Here is an 8,534-nt window from a genome sequence, read left to right on the forward strand (position 1 = left end):
TGGCGGAGTGTACCCCGTATGGTCAACCTCAACTTTAAAAGTGATGGTTGACGGTGAGCCTGACACACAGGGTGTGCAATCAGGAGAAATGGATTTATCCAAACGACACACAGGGTGTGTAAAAAACAGGTAGGTTTGCGTCTGTGGAAGCCTGTACGGTGGGAATGTACAAAAAACAGTGTTATTAGAAGGATAATTCGGTCTCCGCGCGGTGGGGGGGTTCACATTACATCTGAGCCGGGGGTGTTCGTGTCCCTGGGGGGTGGGTTCTGGTCCCTGCTCCTGAGCGCTGGGCCCCGCCAAACTTCCAACTGTGGCCGAGCCTGGTCGGGCCATATTTACAACACCCCTTGTGGGCCCTCTTTTTTCCCCGGGGTTCCCCCTCCTGGGCGGGGGCGGCGGGCCCCTGCCTTGCACCTCCCTGGACCAACCGTGGGCCGGGCGGATGGCTGCCTGGAGTGCGGAGCCGGTCTCCCTTGGGGGGACCTGGCTCGTACCTGGGGTGGGGGCGGGGGGATGCCCGGAACTCCTGGGTGGTGGTGGGGTGCTCGTCTGGGGCTGTGGGCGTCCTTCTCCGGTGGGGCCCTGCGTTGGGCGCTCCCGGCACGGCGGGGGGGTTGCTCTCCTGGCTGGGCTGGGGCGGCGCTCTCTTTCCCTCCGTGCCTCCCTGCTCTCTGGAAAAGTTAAAAAAAAAAAAAAAAAAAGAGAGAAGGATAATTCGGTAGGTTTGCGTCTGTTTGGCATAAGGCGCCTTAAAGGCGGAAAAACAGTGTACACTTGTCCTGTCCAACAGCTAGACAGGCAGATGAGAGCTGAGGGCCTCTTGTGTTGGACATATTTTACTTTAACAAGAGGGGTTGTTAATCTTCAGACAAACCAAAGGTATGACTGAACAAACCCCTTTTGTAATTGAGGCCAAACTTTATTAATTTCAACCATGTTTGAAAATCTTTGGTGTTGGACCGGACGGAAAAGGAAAGAAGGGAAGAAGAGAGAGGGACGTTAGAGAGGGGAGGGTGATAGTGAGAGGGGGGGGGGGTAAGACCATGAAGCAGCATAGAGCAGACAGGTTTACTGGTTGTTTATCATTACGGTATGGTTCAAATGTAGTACAAAAAGGGCGGGGCCTGTCCACGCACACTCAAATGTTATCAACCCACCTGCTAGCTGCAAAAATGTCCACATGCCAACATGTACACAAAACAGATAGTGTTCACACGCATACTTATGCCTTTAAACCAACTAGTGTGAAATCTTTCATTCATTCAATCATGCAAACTATTAGTGCAAAGGTGAGCTAACACCTGTGTTCAGGTGAGTGTTTATGTTCTTCTAAAATGGATGGTGTATAGTGAAAAGAAGGATGAGGAGCGCCCAGGCACCCCCACACCCAGACCCCCGCCGCAGCAGCAGCGGCAGCCGGAATCCCCCCAACGCCACACGGGAACAGGCAGGGAACAACCGCCCCCCGGGCGACCAAGACCGCCACCCAGGCCAGGGCCAGCAGGACCGCCGCGAGGCCCCCAGAGCCAGAGAGCAGGGAGGCGCGGAGGGAAAGAGAGCGCCGCCCCAATCCAACCAGGAAAGCAGCCCCACCGCCGCGCCGGGAGAGCCCAACGCAGGGCCCCACCGGAGAAGGACACCCACAGCCCCAGACGAGCACCCCACCACCACCCAGGAGTTCCGGGCATCCCCCCGCCCCAACCCCAGGTACGAGCCAGGACCCCCCAAGGGAGACCCGCTCCGCACTCCAGGGAACAACCCACCCGGCCCACGGTTGGTCCAGGGAGGAGCAAGGCAGGGGCCCGCCGCCCCCGCCCAGGAGGGGGGAACCCCGGGAAAAAAAGGGGGCCCACAAGGGGTGTTATAAATATGGCCCGACCAGGCTCGGCCACTGTTGGAAGTTTGGCGGGGCCCAGCGCTCAGGAGCAAGGACCAGGACCCACCCCCCAGGGACACGAACACCCCCGGCTCAGGTGTAATGTGAACCCCCCCACCGTGCGGAGAGAGCACCGCTGGGCCCAGGAAGCCGGCACCCAGGGGACACGGCCGCCGTCACCAAGGGGCCCGCACCCCCCACCAGGGAAGGGGTAGGGGACAGATGGACCCAGGTCCCACCTTCCTTGCAAAATGTGTGTGCGTGTATGTGTGTTTGAGAGGGTGTGTGTGTTTATGTTGGAATGTATATATTGAAGGGGGAGGGGTGTGTGTACTAAGGGGGGTGCAGTTAAAATTGGCGAGTAGGGCACTAAGGGGACATCTCCTGATTACTCACAGTGATGTCCCCTCACCCTCCCCACCAAGGGGCCCTAAATGTCTAAGGTGCGGTTAAAATTGGCGGGTAGGGAAGTAGTAGAAGTAAAAGAAGGCGGCGACTTTTATAAATTATTTTTTTTAGATGGAGAAATGACCTAAGAAGGATCCGCAACTTACACGAAAGGTGAATTTGAGGAAATATGAGGTATGTGATGCATTTTGTCCGGACAATGTAAGACTGGAACAATAGACAATACGACGACAGACAACTGTGACGACTTGACTTGACAACAGAGGTGAAAATGACTTGAATGAGGATGAATGGAAAGAAATGTATGCGATTTTGGAAAGAATGGGATGAAAAAGTGTTTAAATCTATGAATTTTAACTTTATTTTCCACATTTCCCTGTGTATTGTTTCTCTATGAACGCGGCCATCTTGTTCACATCGTGTTTACGTCGAATGGACCAATGACGGGACGTTTTAGTTGCTTTGGAATGTGTCGCCGACTCTGATTGGTTTTGTCTGTACCACGTGGTAAGCGTGACGGAGTCCTGGAAACCAAAATCGCGTAGACGGCTATGATTGGCGGAACACGCTAAACATTTACACTAACAAATTTGAAGAGTTTGGGATATAAATTTGTGGTAAAATTAATGGCGGGGATCGTTGTTATCGAGCGTGGTCATGACCTCGGTTGTAGGACGTCGATAAAAACAAATTTCAGTGGGTAGCGTTTCCGACGGAAGTCTTTGTCACAACGTCGAGATTGACTACGTGCGTGGCTGCAGCAGCCATCTCTGTTCGAACGAAAACAACTTTCTCAGGAGGTTTCCTAAATCTTTTTAAAAGACATGGTAAGGTAGTATCGGTTTAATACATTTTGTGTAAAATAATTTTGCAATTATTTCGGTTTTCTTATTTTGAATACATGTCTCTAATTTTTTTTGTATTTCCTAATTACCGTGATTAAGTTCAGCTTTGTTCAAAGAAGTATTATTGACATTGATTATAAGTATTTGGTGGTTTAGATCCGGACTCTCTTAAAAAGAATCTCTACAATGTTTAATTTAGTTTGTCTGTTTGTTTTAATCTTTCCCAGATTACTTAGGATTGTTGTGAAGTGCACGGCTGTAAATGAGAAGCGAATGACTGGCGGTTCTGTTTGTTTGAATCATAATCAATAGTATTTGAAAATTGTTATCAGAAATAACTGAGAATGGGAAAAGGACAAAGCAGTGAAGTAAAGGTGAAATGAAAGGCATGGGAAGTGAAATGGAGGGTCTCTGGACACGGAAAGGTATGCTAAGGTAACAGGAGGTGCAGGTTCTGGTAGAACAGAAGAAGCGGGAACATGAATGTTAATGCTAGTTAAAAACGATTCATTTCAGTGAAATGGTTTATTTTGTTTATGTGTAAGGTACCTAATTTGTTGTGTTATGTCTTTTGGTGTGGTTTTGAGAAAACGGATAAAAGTTATTGTCTGCGTATTGATTGTCTGTGTTTTAACACTAGAACGCCCAGGATTTTTCACTCCCCCTGCAGCGTCCAGAGCACAGCCAAATGGCTGCGTGGCTCGAAATGACTAATTCAACAGCCTTCAATTAGCCACCTTTCATTTGTAAATGCAGCACTAGCTACCTGATCATCTGGATGAAGACATGTCCTAGCTAACCACATTCTTTACTCTGATCAGGGTGGGGGAGGTTTTTCTGCTTCAAAAGAGCCTCCAAGGTCTGACAAACTTTGACTCCCAGTGTGTCAACTGAAAAACCAAGATGCCTTATTTTTACTACCCTGAGCAGACATTGAAAATTATCCTGGAGCAAGTCAACCCATTTGACTCTGAGGGAGAAGAGATAGTCCTTTAGCTGGACTCAGACTGATATTTCTTTTGATAAGATTTCATGAACATCTTGTTCTCATTTGCTGATTCTAGCAGTTGTCTATCCATTTATTTTCTGTGCCTGCTCATCCTGGTGAACGACAAATCTCAGCCAAAAAAGAAAAAACAAACTGTGGTGACCTCTTACTAGAAGTGACAGAGGTGAGGGGAAATAGTGAAAACTTGCGCAGCCACTTGGCTTGTCCTTTTTGCATGCCAAAAGAACAACCTAATGGCTGTGCTGTACATGTGCAAACTATGTTGAAGGCTGCTCTTTGGGCATGTAAATTTTAACTAATCCAGCCAATTGGCTGTCCCTTGGACATTGTAGGTAGAAAAGCCAAATGGCTGCCCTACGGACATTCTAGTGTTAACAAACCTGTTGTGGTTTAGAGTGTGAATTGTGTTTTTGGTTAAATAAGGAAAAGCCTAGATTGTGGGATTTTGTTGCTTTTAGCACTTCTCCAAATTCTTTTGTAGGACAGCAAGTCCTTAATGGTAAGTCAAAACAATTTGTCTTTGTTTCTTGATTAAAAGTGAATGATTAGTTGCCAGAATGCATGTAAGACAATATATTTTTTTAAAGACTTTGCTCCACGTCCGTCATATCGGTCGAAGAAAAGTTTAGGGATTTTTCCCTTTGCTGGCTTTCATCACTGAAAACTGAACATGACACTTATAATTTTTCTAAATCTCTTTCCAAGCAGAAGAGCAGACCTCTCCTGAGACCTCATAAAACTTTATGCAAAACCCCTAAACCCCCCTCTGCTTCGTGGGTGAGTGACAAAAGGCGCAGAGGTTTACCCATCCTCCGCAGCTCTCTACCTTCACAGGAGGGGGCTGAGTCAGGAGTGACTGACCCTCAGATCAGCTCCCTTAGTCAATTGAAGGCATGACTTTACGCATGAAGAATGCATTGGAGCGTCTGGCAGGTGGTAAATCGATTTTAACATACATCTGATTCATCACTGCAGAGCACATTTGAAGAAAATGACAGTACAGAGGGAGAAGTTGAACAACTGGAAAAAACAATTATTTACACTGCAGGAAAAATCCACTCTGGAAAATAAAGGTGTTACAAATTAAAGGAAAGCAAATAACATGATGAGTTTAAATACCCTCAGGACCTGCAGCAATGTTCAGGTATCGGAGGCCGGGACAGGAAAACAGGTGGATATCCTGTGAGACGTGAGCCACCCAGGGGACCCCCCCTGCAGCAGCTGGAAATGGCATCTGAGGCGCTCAGGACAAATGGGCCGACTGCCCACAATGAGGCACCCAACAGCAGAATGCAAAGACCACAGACAGAGGGCGTGGCGGAAATGAACAGTACCCACAACCGCTCCAAGCCCCTCCTCCACCGTGGCGAGGACCACAGGGGTGGCAAGTCGGACAATACTACTTGGTGATGCTGGTGATGCAGGTGATGCAAGCGACACAACTTTCGGCTCCGAGCTCAGTACCCGGGTGAAACGGTTGATGCGTTTCTAAATGAGCTGGCAAAGTCATGTGACTTTGGCGCAGTGGAGAATGACATGCTACGGGATCAGATAGTGGAGAAATGCGCAATTAAACGGCTATGTGACAAGTTATTACAGGAACATGTACTGAGTTTAGACAAAGCATAGGCAGAATCTAAGCTTTTCACTGAGAGTTCTGGTCACAAAACAATCAAATTAATTTCACTAAGAAAAGTGCACGTGCAAATGGCGGACGAGCAGCCGGAGCGGCGCGTGACACAAATGGCACCCAAGAGCGAGCCGACAGCGACACCAGGTGTTACAGATGTGGAATGAACACTCACACAGCAAAGAAATTTGGTGCAATAATAATGTTACGTGTCTTTTCTGTCGGAAAACGGGACATTACGCGGGAATGTGTTTTAAAAAGAAACAGACTAAAGACAACTAAAGACAGGAATAGAGAGAAAGAAAACATAAAGTCCAGTAAACCTGTGATAGCAGTAGTACAGAATGCTTCTGACTCTGATTTAGATGAGTTTGTCCATGCTGTAAATTCTGAAGGCTCTGAGACAATTAAGGTCAATAGACAATGGCTGAAGATGGTCATAGATACAGGAAGTGGCAGACATTTCATTGGAAAGGATCTTTAAAGGAGAATAATGTCCACTAAAACAGAACTGAAACCAACCAAAAAGAGAGTTTGTGTTTATGCTAAGAAAACTCCACTTAACCCTTGTGCTATCCTATGACCCCACCCTTACATTGACGTGTTATCCCTACAATGACAAAGGTGGATAAAGGTGAAGAGGATTTCATGTAATCCATGGACACCAGTGAAGATCACAAATTATTGAAGAAGTAAGGTTCAGTGCACTGTCTAGTGGGTCTAGATGACCCTACTCCCAATGTTATAGTGCCTAGGATAGCCCAAGGGTTAAATGTGTGGGTTACTTTGGGGCAGAACTGAGATGGAAGAACAACATAGTCATAGACAACATATATGTGATTGAAGGTAATGTAGAAGCACTGCTAAAAAGAAAAGCAATTTTTGAAATAAAAATATTTAACGCAGGGGAAAAAGTGAACACAGTAGAGCAGACACAACAATTCAGCGAGCTTGTTGAAGAATACACACCAATCTTTGAAGGACTTGGTCAGATTAAGGCTTCCAGTCATAATGTTACAGTTGATGAAAAAGTCCTTCTTGTAGCACAGGATTTGATTTATCCCATGTTAGAACCTGTAAACCAGGAACTAGATAAGATGCTTGAACAATGTATAATAGAAGAGGTGAATGAAGGATCAGAATGGGTTTCAAATATCCTGATCATACCAAAGAAGGACACAAAAGAAGTGAGGCTATGTGTAGACCTCAGAGAAGTGAACAGAGCCGTGATCATGGAAAGACACCTAGTACCAACAGTCGATAGCATCTTACAGATAGTTTAAGGAGCTAAAGTATTCGCTAAGTTAGATGCAAGGAAAGGGTTTTGGCAGTGTGACTTGGCACCAGAATCCAGACCTCTGACAACGTTCATTACACACAGAGGTTGTTACCGCTTTAGAAAAGTTCCCTTTGGATTATCGAGTGCACCAGAAGCCTACCAGAAGGCTATTGACAGCATGTTCTGTGGAATGCCTGGCATGGTTTGTTACATGGATGATGTAGTGGTCTTTGCAGAGAGTGAAAAACAGCTAGAACAGAGACTGAGGAAAGTCTTTCAGAGATTTCAGGACAAAGGTCTAACCCTAAACAGAGACAATTGTATTTTTTGACTACAGCAGATTGAGATACTTGGACACGTGATCACTGCGGAATGAATCAAACCAGACCCAAGAAAGGTTGAAACCATTACCAAAGCACCCAGCCCTGAAAATGTTCAACTACTCTGCTCATTCCTAGGCACCTGTGGATTTCTGATGAAATTCATACCGAACTATGCAAACCTATCAGAACCGCTACGAAAGCTGACTAGAAAAGGTCGTGTGGGAATGGACGAATGAAGCAGAGAGCTCATTCCAAGCAATGAAAGAAGCCTTGGTGAGTGAGCCATGCTTGGCATACTTTAAACTAGGTGCACCTACAGTAGTCATTAGTGATGCAAGCCCAGTAGGACCAGGCACAGCAAGGCAGTAGCATTTGCAAGTCGTTCGTTGACTCCAACTGAACGTCGCTAGTCCCAAATAGAACTTGAGGCTTTAGGTTGTGTATGGTCTGTGGAACATTTTAGAACTTACATGATAATGTTACAATACAAACCTGGAATGCACGTGGATGTGCTAGACCAGGGGTCGGCAACCTGTCCCTCTCAAAGAGCCATTTGGACCAGTTTCCCACTGAGATAAAAGCACAGGGAGCTGCAACACTGCAGTGTGTTAAAAATTTTTTTTTTGATTTAAAATGCTGTCAGGATATTCATGTAATTATTTAATTTAATTGTTTTCCTTCTTTATGAGCTTGATGTTTACTTTGATCTTTTGCCCATTTTCCACAACATTGAATAGACTTTTCTGTCTGTCAAACACTCAAGAGTTAAGATGAATGAGATGATGGAAACAAACTCATTTAGACTTGTTTCTATTTTTTTTCTCTTTAAATCCAGTAAACCCAATAAATTATATTAGTTTTATGGATGACAACAATGTTTTATTAGGAAGCAGCTGTTAGTTTGTTGCGGGTCTGGAATCATAAGCGGTGAGTCTAAGCCCCTTCCCGGCCTCTCTACCTGTAAGTTGGTTTCCCCCGCCTGCAACCTCCCCCTCCAGCGTGTACTACACTGACAGCGCAACATATGGTCATCGTAGCAGCAAGGTGACAGGATATTAGGGGTACCCTGACACAAATTGAATTCATTTTACGCAGAAATGGGTGGTTTAGTCTTGGGGGATAAAAGGATTTTTTTTTTTTTTTGACGCTCACGTGTCCCCT

Source organism: Oryzias latipes, chromosome 7, assembly GCF_053564925.1.
Source record: "Oryzias latipes strain Hd-rR chromosome 7, Olatipes_Hd-rR_3.1".
Taxonomy (NCBI): Eukaryota; Metazoa; Chordata; class Actinopteri; order Beloniformes; family Adrianichthyidae; genus Oryzias; species Oryzias latipes.